The sequence below is a fragment of the Pan paniscus genome, chromosome X (assembly GCF_029289425.2).
Source record: "Pan paniscus chromosome X, NHGRI_mPanPan1-v2.0_pri, whole genome shotgun sequence".
NCBI classification, from domain to species: domain Eukaryota; kingdom Metazoa; phylum Chordata; class Mammalia; order Primates; family Hominidae; genus Pan; species Pan paniscus.
The window spans coordinates 147,112,337-147,122,862 of NC_073272.2; the positions used below are offsets into that span (position 1 = coordinate 147,112,337).

The 10,526-nt window shown below is 40.6% G+C and overlaps 1 pseudogene; it reads left to right on the forward strand.

Moving 5' to 3' along the window:
* Positions 1-628: 628 nt before the first annotated feature.
* On the forward strand, positions 629-951 carry LOC100977278 (SRA stem-loop-interacting RNA-binding protein, mitochondrial-like; annotated as a pseudogene).
* The last annotated feature ends 9,575 nt before the right edge of the window (positions 952-10,526 follow it).

Here is a 10,526-nt window from a genome sequence, read left to right on the forward strand (position 1 = left end):
ATATGGAACCCCAAAAGAGCCCTAATAGCCAAAGCAATTCCAAGTAAAAAGAACAAAGCTGGAGGCATCACACTACCTGACTTGAAAATATATTACAAGGCTATAGTAACCAAAACAGCATGGCATTAGTATAAAAACAGACACACAGACCAATGAGGCAGAATAGAGAAGCCAGAAATGAGCCCATGTATTTACAGTCAACTGATTTTCAACAAAGGTTCCAAAAACATGCACTGGGGAAAGGACAGTCTCTTCAATAAATGGTGCTGGGAAAACTGGATATCCATACCCAGAAGAATAAAACAAGACCCCTATCTCTCATCATAAATGTAAGACCCAAAACTATAAAATTACTGGAAGAGAACATAGGGCAAACACTCCAGGACATTGGTCTAGGCAATGATTTTTTGGCTAAGACCCCAAAAGCACAGGCAACAAAATATTAGGCAAATGGGACAACATTAAGGCAAAAAGCTTCTGCACAGCAAAGGAAACAATCAACAGAGTGAAGAGACAACCTGTTGAATGGGAGAAAATATTTGCAAAATCTTCATCCAACAGGAGACTAATATCCAGAGTATACAAGGAACTCAAATAACAACAAAAAAAAGAACTTTTGAGCCTAAAGATGGCTGCCTTAGCATGGAAAGGTGCCATGGTGCTTCATACAAGTATCAGTAGGCCGGTTGCTTTTGTTAGCAAAATTCCTTGGACCGCAGCGTCAAATCAGCTGATGGTGTCTTTGCACAGTTTGGCCATATCCAAAAATGTGTTGTACCTTTTGACAAGGAGACTGGCTTTCACAGAGGTTTGGGTTGGGTTCAGTTTTCTTCAGAAGAACTTCAGAATGCACTATAACAGGAAAATCATATTATAGATGGAGTAAAGCTCCAGGTTGGAGCTCAAAGGCCAAAAGTTTTGTAAACATCTGATGAAGACAAAGATTTTTGAGACTATTTCAGCCTATTAAATAAAGTTAACATAACTGAGAAAAAAAACTTTATTCTTAACTGCTAGAGTCGAGGAGGAATTTAGAAGGGGATCTGGAGTCCACCAAAGAAAATGCTGGCATTTCTATAACATTAAAATGCGAATGTAAACGAGATCTCATGGAACTCCTCAGGCCAATTTTATAAATATACAGTCTGAAGCCTAGAAAAGTGATGTAACTTGCTCAGGGTCACAGGGACTTAACTGCAAAACCAAGCACTTCAGCTTAGCTCTCCTGGCTTTCCAATATGCTTTCCACCTCATCATATTGCCTCCTGTGTCCAGGTTGCTGTGAGTGACCTAACCCTAAACATAGCCAAGAAAGAGCAAAGGAAGAAGAAACAGTGGAAGCCTGAAAGCCCTGCGGCTTTTTTAAAACCCTAAATAAGACTGGTTTAAGCAGTCTTTTTTTGGTTGAAACAGGAGAATGGACCCAAGGGATAGCCAGTCAGTACCCCTCTCTCACTGGTGGCCCTGAAAGTATATCCAGAGCCCCCTAGGACTCCATAGAACATATCTGGAAAAGGGCCACAACTGAGTGACCCTTGAGAAGTCTCTTTCCCATTCTGGACTTCAGTTTCCTCGGTTGCAAAATGAGAAACATATACTAGACAATCTGCAGTTAAATTCCCTTTGAGGTAAGTGTTCATTCTTTCATATTGCTTCCTCATCCTGTTGATCCCTCTTCCTGTTGAAAAGGGTGGCTTAGTTCATTTCACAATGGAAGGAGAGAAATTAACCTCAGATCTCCCTGATGTTTTCTGATTCTTCTTTTGTCTCTGTAGAGGAATGTCTGCATTGGTCTGGTCCTGGAACCGTTGATCACTAAAAACTGGTCCCGGCTGGGAGCGGTGGCTCACGCCTATAATCCCAGCACTTTGGGAGGCCGAGACGGGTGGACCACGAGGTCAGGAGATCGAGACCATCCTGGCTAACATGGTGAAACCCATCTCTACTAAAAATACAAAAAAATTAGCCAGGCGTGGTGGCGGGCACCCGTAGTCCCAGCTACTCGGGAGGCTGAGGCAGAAGAATGGTGTGAACCCGGGAGGCGGAGCTTGCAGTGAGCAGAGATCGTGCCACTGCACTCCAGCCTGGGCGACAGAGCAAGACTCCATCTCAAATAAAATAAAATAAAATAAAATAAAATAAAATAAAATAAAATAAAATAAAAAACTGGTCCCATCTGGCCTTTGGGGTTTATACATTCATTCTTGGAGCCCATTTATCACAATATTAAACTACCTACCTGCAGCCAATTATTTGGCCTTAACTTGGGCTTCTCTTGGCCTTCCCATATGTGAGATATCCAGAAATTTCTGCATCTGCTGCATACCATGTAAAGGTCATGAAAAGCCAAGTTTCTATCTAGTTACCTTCCTCATTACTGTCACTTTCCCACTAGACCAAGGGCTCTAAACAGGGAATGAGCAAGGAACGTTTATTTGCTTTTACCTTTCTCTGTGTAACAGCCTTCCAACTCCAGGACTTGAGCCTATAGGGGGTGGTCAGGGCTCATGTGTCTCACCTAGTTCCTCTCCATCAGACGTCTTTCTCTTTAAAGAATTAAACCCACTTAGAAAGGGTTAGATTTATCTTCTTTCCTTTTCCTTTCCAGTAGGGACTTCCCTTATGTTATACCCAATTCCTTTTTCTGGGGTGCTAAGGCTAATTACTAAGCCTTAATGATGGAAAGAGTAACCTTTACCTATTATGGAAGAAATCCTACTATCTGTGTTGGCCAAGCATAGCTTTTGATTCAGAAACCTTAGAATGACAAGAAACTGAGATTACAAAGAAAGAAAATATATTTGCTTGATATTCCCAGAACAGTAAGTCTATCACACAGATTAAAAACAGATGTTGTAATTGAAGCAGGAGAATGGAGCCAGGGGATAGCCAATCAATATGCCTGTCCAACTGGTGGCCCTGAAGGTATTTCAGTACCCACCAGGATCCCATAGAACATATTTGGAAAAGGACCACATCTGGGTAACCCTAGGGAAGTCCCTTTCCCTTTCCAGATTTCAGTTTCCTTGATTGCAAATGAGAAACATAAACTGGATAATCTTGAGTCATATAAAATGCTGTAGTTAATCAATTTTTAAAAAAAGAATCCCAGGAAATATCTGCTTGGAACTAAGGCTTTACTAGGCAAAACTGTTTCTTTGTTGATGATTCAGGAGTCACTGAGAATCTTTGGTTCCTCTAGGTCAATAGGAACATCAATCCTCACTGTCTTGGAGCTGCAGCAAAGTATAGATTCATAGAAATTTCCAATTGATTGAATGCCAGATAAATCAGCTTTTGCAGCAATAAGATACATCAAATTACCTTCTATTTACTCTCCCCTGGAACTTTATTTTAAAAATTGACAAGATTTGTGTTTGTAAATTAATTTGCAAGTTAGCCCACGTGATTCATTTTTATTTCCCAATCCTGAATTCTTTTAGGATTACGTATCTGGTGTTGCTATAAGAAATTAATATACAATGAACTTTTTATCTGAGGATGTTGCATGTGAAACCTCTCTGTGGAAGGAGAAAGTACTAGAAATTTTCTTTGATTTGACTGTTCAACAAGTAAAATCTTTCTACAATGAACATCTTATTTTTCAGTTGGAGATTTTATTTTGCTAAGGTAAAATGAAGCTCTAAACTTCATTAGAATGTATTTGTTGGCTCTTGAGGGAAACAAAATAAAGACACCTGCAGGAAAATAACAACCGAGAACCTTTTTCTCTGTAGTAAAAGTCACTCTTCATTTCAATCTGTAAAAGTCAGTCCTTGTTGGAAACAACAGTATAGGTTTATCTACAGTGAGATAGCAGCTCCCCCATGAGGCCTCATCTAGAATTGTGAGAAGAAATAAATTAACAGAGATACAGGCAGAACTGGGGTTATATCACCGTGAATTTGTGCCTTGAATCTCAGTATGTGTGTGAGTGAGGGGTGGGTGGAAGGGTGAGAACAGCAGGCTTTGAGCTAATGCTTCTTTGGAAATATCCTGTTCTATTTTTGGTTTAATTACATAAAATTCTCTGGTTGAAAATGAAACTAGATTCTGGGGAAATATTAACAAACTGCAGACTCAAACATTTTAAAATTTAGACCATCCATCGACTGTAGCAACTATGTCTAAAGGCAATTAGAGAGGAAGAAAAGAAGGAAGGGAAAGGGGTGGGGGAGGAAGCAATGAGCAGATGAAAGTTAGAAGAAAAGAGACAGGAAAGAGCAAAAGGGGACAGAAGAGGGAGGAGAAAAGGGGGAAGAGAGAGATTGGGAGAAGGCGGGAAGAGAGACAAAGAGAAGGGAGAGAGAAGGGTAAGGTAAAGGGGAAGGTAGAAAGAGATAGTAGAAGGCAAAAGAAAAATGACAGGGATGCTGGACACAGTGGCTCATGCCTGTAGTCCCAGCACTTTGAGAGGCCGAGGCAGGAGGATTGCTTGAGGCTTGGAGTTGGAGACCCGTCTGGGCAACATAGTGAGACCTCATTTTCACAAAATTAAAAGAAAATTAGCCAAGTATGGTGTCTGTGGCCTGTAGTCTCAGCTACTCGGGAGGCTGAGGCAGGAGGATTGCTTGAGCCTGGGAGGTCGAGCCTGCAGTGAGCCATGATAGTGCCATTGCACTCCATCCTGGGTGACTGAGTGACACTCTGTCTCTAAAAAAAAAGAAAAGAAAAAGGACAGGGAGAAAGGGGAAAACCAGAAGCCTGACTGCACAAGGTCAGCACCTCAGCTTTGCTCTCTCAGGAACTCCGTTTTCCCAGAGTCATTCATTCTCTTGAAGACCTGATTCTGGTCAACAAAGTTAATTGATAAAGCAGAAACCAATGGATTCGTGTTCTGAGGAGAAAATAGCTCTCTGGTGTGAAACCAGTGTGTGCAGCCTCATTAGTAACAAGGTAGCTGGGAAAGCAAAGTTTCTGAAGGTTACTTTTTTTCATTATGAAATGACAACAAAAAGACTGACCGAGTTGCTGGGCCATTGTTTACAGGCCAGAGAAGGGTCAGAGAATTAATCATCCCACCCAACTCCTGGATACATCTTGGAAGCAGCAGAGTTGTGTGCAGGACACAGTGTTTGTCTCCCTTGGCCAGGACTGGCTTGAGTCACCCTAACAAATTCTTTCTTTCTGGTGCTCTCTCCTTTTTCCTACTGCATTCATGTCTCACTTCTTGGATGACAACACAACCCCACCTGGGATAAGTTCCAATGGGTCTATTTGGTTAAAGTCAGAGATTACTCTAGTCTCATAGGAGACCCTGAAGACAACTGGGGCTCCTCTTGCTACACACCCAGGTCCCAGCAGGACCAATGCCCAGCTACCTGTCAGGGTGCCTTACTGCTGGCAGACCTTTTCGGGACCCATTTGTTCTCACTTGATTGCATTTTGTTTCTTCATCACAGGATGACGAAAATGTGGTTCCTACCTAGTTGGCCATTGCATGCCACTTAACTGGAATGCCCTAAAACCATCTTAAAGGACCCAGATGGGGAAAGACCTAGAGTCTTATAGTTGATTAGTAACAGAGCTCTGGCCTTGTTTTCACACTGCCTTGCTAGCTACACAACCCTGGTTTACGCAACAAATTCTGCTCTAGCCATCCTCTGGCTATGCCCTTTCTCTCAAAGGGTAAAGAGTTCTCAGAGCTAAGAGGAATGTGCCTCCTTGGAGCCCATGATCAACTCTTTCAACTGTCAGTTTGGGCACCCAGGACCCAAGAACTCCCTTCCTAAATTGCCTCGGTCTGCTTCCAAGGCCTGCTCAGGCCTCTTCTTGAAGGTTGCCCCCCTGGAGCCTATCACACCAAGACATGTGCATCCCTAGAGCTGAGGGGCCACCAAGACATTGCCACTTGGAAAGGACTTGAATACATCACCTGGGGGATCCAAATGATTCTGCATGAGATCCCTCATGAGGTGGGCTGAGCTAGGGTGGGAAGAGAAATGTGCTATCATCTTCTGACCCAGAGCTCTGAGCAGTCTGAGAGTTCTAAATTGAATCCTCCCCATCAAGACTGCTATGAAGGTATATTTGTCAAGGCAAATAGATAGAACATACAGTCAGCCCTCCACATCCTCAAGTTCCACATCCATGGCTCCAACTAACCACGGATTAAAAATATTTTTAAAAATGGATGGTTGCTTCTGTAGTGAACATTTACAGACGTTTTTCTCCTTTTCATTATTCCTTAAACAATACAGTATAACAACTCTTTACATAACATTCACACTGTATTAGGCATTATAAGTAATGAAGAGATGCTGTAAAGTATACAGGAAGATGCGTGTAGGTTATATGCAAACATTACACCATTTTATATCAGGGATTTGAGCATCCATGGATTTTTGGTACCTGCAGGAGTCCTGGAAACAATCCCCATGGATACCAAGGGACTACTGTATTTTATTTAGTACTCTGTTAGCATGATTCAGAACTTTTAAATATTTAGATAAAATGATTCATAGGCTTTCATTTAACCCTTTTCCCAGATTCTACAACTGTCAGGAGTGGGCCTACCCTCATGTGCTCAGTATAGATGACTTTCCAAAAATGATATAGAAATGTGATTTTAATTCCAAATGCAATATTTCTTTTCTTCAAATATCTTTCATATTTGAAATATATATTCAAATCTAAGAAATCTACAAGACTCTGTTATGACCTAAATGTTCGGGGTATGTTTTATGGAAGCCCTAACGAACTAATACAAGCTCTTAGAGGGAGAAATTAAAAATGAAAGTCTTTGGTGTATTGACACTCATATACTCAATATACAAAGAAAACCTGTCTCATCAAAAACAGCATAATTTCCTTCTTTCACATGATCTAAGATTTTCAGTAATGTCATTTGCTCTGCATTCAGCTCCTTTCACTTGGTCTTTACCATTCATTGCCCTCTCTCTTTTGGACAGACAATATTATAACTGCAAGTTACTTGCAGATATTTTCTAGGAAAGGAAAGGAAAGGAGAGGAGAGGAGGGGAGAGGAGAGGAGAGGAGGGGAGGGGAGAGGAGAGGAGAGGAGAGGAGAGGGGAGGGGAGGGGGAACGGGAGGGGAGGGGAGGGGAGAAAGGAACATTATAGTTTTAGAGTATCCAATTACTTCACTGCAAAAACTACAATGGTGGCAAGTAGTTAGGTGTACAGTTGATCACCTTTTAGATTCTATCTTACTTTTGGACCAGGAAGCCATCTATTACTAGAATCTTTTTGTAATTTAGGTCAAAGAGAACTCTTTAGTCAGCTTTTGTTTCTTTCCCTCTCTTTTGCACAGTTAAAATTCCAAAACATGTCATTCAACACTAGAAATAAGCTTCTGACCTGACTGGATATATCTGTCTGGGTTTTCAGGAACAGAATATCCAAGAAAATTCGTAATTTGTTTTGCCACTTTGCTGGTTTCTAGTTCTGAGGTAGATTTAGTGTCAGAGTTTAAACTTTCAGGTGCCATTCTTTCTGCATTATTTGACAGAACAATTCCTAATTAATGCTGTAACCATCACCACTTCTCCATTAATTATTTTTCCTGTCAGATGATTTTCTCTTTTGCATGTGCACACACACACAATCACACCCTAAACAAAACAAGTGTATCCAAAAATAGAGGCAGAGGAGAAAGGAGAGCAGTTGCCAGTCACATAGTCTTCCATGTTAGTGGCACTCCCCAGAGTCGTTTGGTCTCCAGTCTGCACCATATGAAGCAGCCTTGGAGAGAAGGAGATGACAGGGAGGAAAAGAAAGTTCAGGAGTTTGAGTTCAGGATTTCTGAGTTGCTGAAAACCTGACACCCTCAGACTAACCAGACAACACAAATGTTAATTCTATGTTATCACAAGCTTAAAATTCAACGAGTCGCAAAAACTTATGATTAATTTAAAAAGACATTTTTACTATGAAACTTTATACTTTGAGTAAGTGTGTATATATCTATCTCATACTCAGTAAGTACATTTACACCATATTAGACAATTATCTAGCCAATTTAACCAGTGAAGAAAACCAAATGTGATGATTTAAATGAAAAAAAATGTATGTTAGGACCATCATTAATTAATTCATGAACAAATAAGGTAGTGAAAAACTAACTTTGGAGCCCAACAAACCAGGATTGAAATCTTAGATCATCTATTTAACACCTGTATAGCTTTGGACAAGTCACTTAACCTGAGCATCAGTTTATTATCTGTAAAATGGCAGCAATGATACCAGCTTTGCATAGTTAGGGGGATAGTTTATAGTCCTGTGTATAGGCACTTAATAAACAGTATTTATCCGACATGATTGCATGCTACAGCAAGAGCCACAAGGTATCAGAATGCTAAAGAGGAAAAGGTGTTAGGAGTTAAGTCGCTATGGGGTCTGGTCTATGCTAAGGAGAGCACTAGGCTGCTAAAGCCCCATCACACTGACTTCCTGAGACACAGATCACATCACAAGACCCCTGATTTTACATTAAGTCCTTCCTATGTAGTTTATCCAGGGACCAAGATTATGGCTTTTGGAAACAACTGTGTTTTGAGCTAGGACCAGATGGAGACAGCCAGATTTGGGAGAAGGAGGGTCTCCACAGTGTAGCCCTTCTTACCACCTTCCCTTGGCCATGCGTGCACTTTATTTTTCTGCCACATTGGCCGCATGCTGTTCTCATCACTAGACACCTGGCAACTAGCAGACAACAGGCTTTTCTGGAAAGCCAGTCAGTTTGCATTGGTAACACTATCTAGTGGAATTGACAAAGCAGGCTCCCAAAACAATAAATCTTCAGTTGCCTCTAGAGAACAGCCACAGTTTTATGCTCCACTGGAATACATATATGTATATCTTCCTGACATTGACTATTTGTTAACAAAAAAAAAAAATCCCTAATCAGTCTGGAGCTTCTGAGTATTAGTGGAGAGATGGAATCCCAATTTTCAGTAAAAAGCAAATGGAGTTTAATAGTGGTGTCTCTCTCTGTCTCTCCATCTCTCTCTCTCCCCCCATTTTTAGAAAAAATCTATTTATATTACTTGTCACAATATAAACGTCCTTGCATAAAACATGGTTGCCAAAGTCTAAAATTTGTCTTCCAATATCAAAAGTTTTGATTCAAACAGCCTAAAATATGAGATGACAACATTGGGAACACAATTGATTAATTGATTTTAAAATTTGGCAACAAAGCAGCAAAATCTTAGAAGCTCTAAAGACCTTTACAATGGACCTTTAGAAGTTATCTGATTCAACTCATATGGTGACTGGATTCCAACTACTTTATCCCAAACTTGGGGTCAGCTTGCTTCCTCATGAGCAACACTCCAGTAATGGGGAAAGCAGTACACTCTGGGACAACCCAGTTGATTAGTGGCAAATGCAGATTGTCATAAAGTTCTTAATTAAACTCAATTACAAAATCAGAACAGTATTATAAGTAGAAAATGTTGCACAAGGGAAACAATAAAGATGTTTATTACAATTCGAAATACATCAATTCCCAAACTTTCTCTAAATGATAATGTTTTTTTTTACTATTACCAAAAGAAATCTATGGCAATAATATTATTCAAAGTTTTGAGCTACATGGAAAGTGAATATGATAACAGAAAATGTCAAGCGGTTCTAGTTAAATACACTAAGATTAAACGGTGATATGGTCTGGCTCTGCGGCCCCACCAAAATCTCATCTTGAATTGTAACCCTAATTGTAATCCTCACATGTTGGGGGAGGGACCTGGTGGGAGGTGACTGGATCATGGGGGTGGTTCTCATGATAGTGTATGAGTTCTCATGAGATCTGATGGCTTTGTAAGGGGCTCTTCCCCCTTTGCTCTGCACTTCTCTCCCCTGCTGCCCTGTGAAGAAAAACACGTTGCTTCCCCTTCCACCATGATTGTAAGTTTCCTGAGGCTTCCTCAGCCAGGCAGAACTGTGAGTCAATGAAACCTCTTTCCTTTTAAATTACCCAGTCTCGGGCAGTTATTTATAGTAAGGTGAGAATGGACTAATACAAATGGGATGGTGTCTCTGAATTCACTACAGAAGAAGACACAAAACTCCTCTGGTTAACAACAGCCTTACTATTTAGTCCCTTGACTTTAACCCCTTCTACATCTTCTAGAAATTTCCCTGCCAATTATCCCATCATTCATTTGTTCAACCCATATTTGTTGAATACCTAAATATGTGCTAGGCATGCTTGTAGTCACCAATGATGTATCAGTGAACAAAACAGACTTTCTAGTGGTATTTTAATCTCATTCTTTTTCACCTGTTGACTCCACATCTGTATCTAGCTTCCACCTGACCTGCTTTTCTTTGAAATCTCAAGAGTTCTTCACACTCACTGCCTCCAAGTCTTCACTTTTCATTTATTCCCCAACCCACTCCTGTCTGCGTATATACTCACTTCCTCTTAAACTGCTCTTCGTCCCTCTGTTCACCAATTATTTCATAATTTCCAAACCTAACAGACTTGATCTCTCAACTGCATTTGATGCTGTTCATGGCTTCCCACTTTTTAAAACCCTTAACTCCCTAGCTTTCATGAC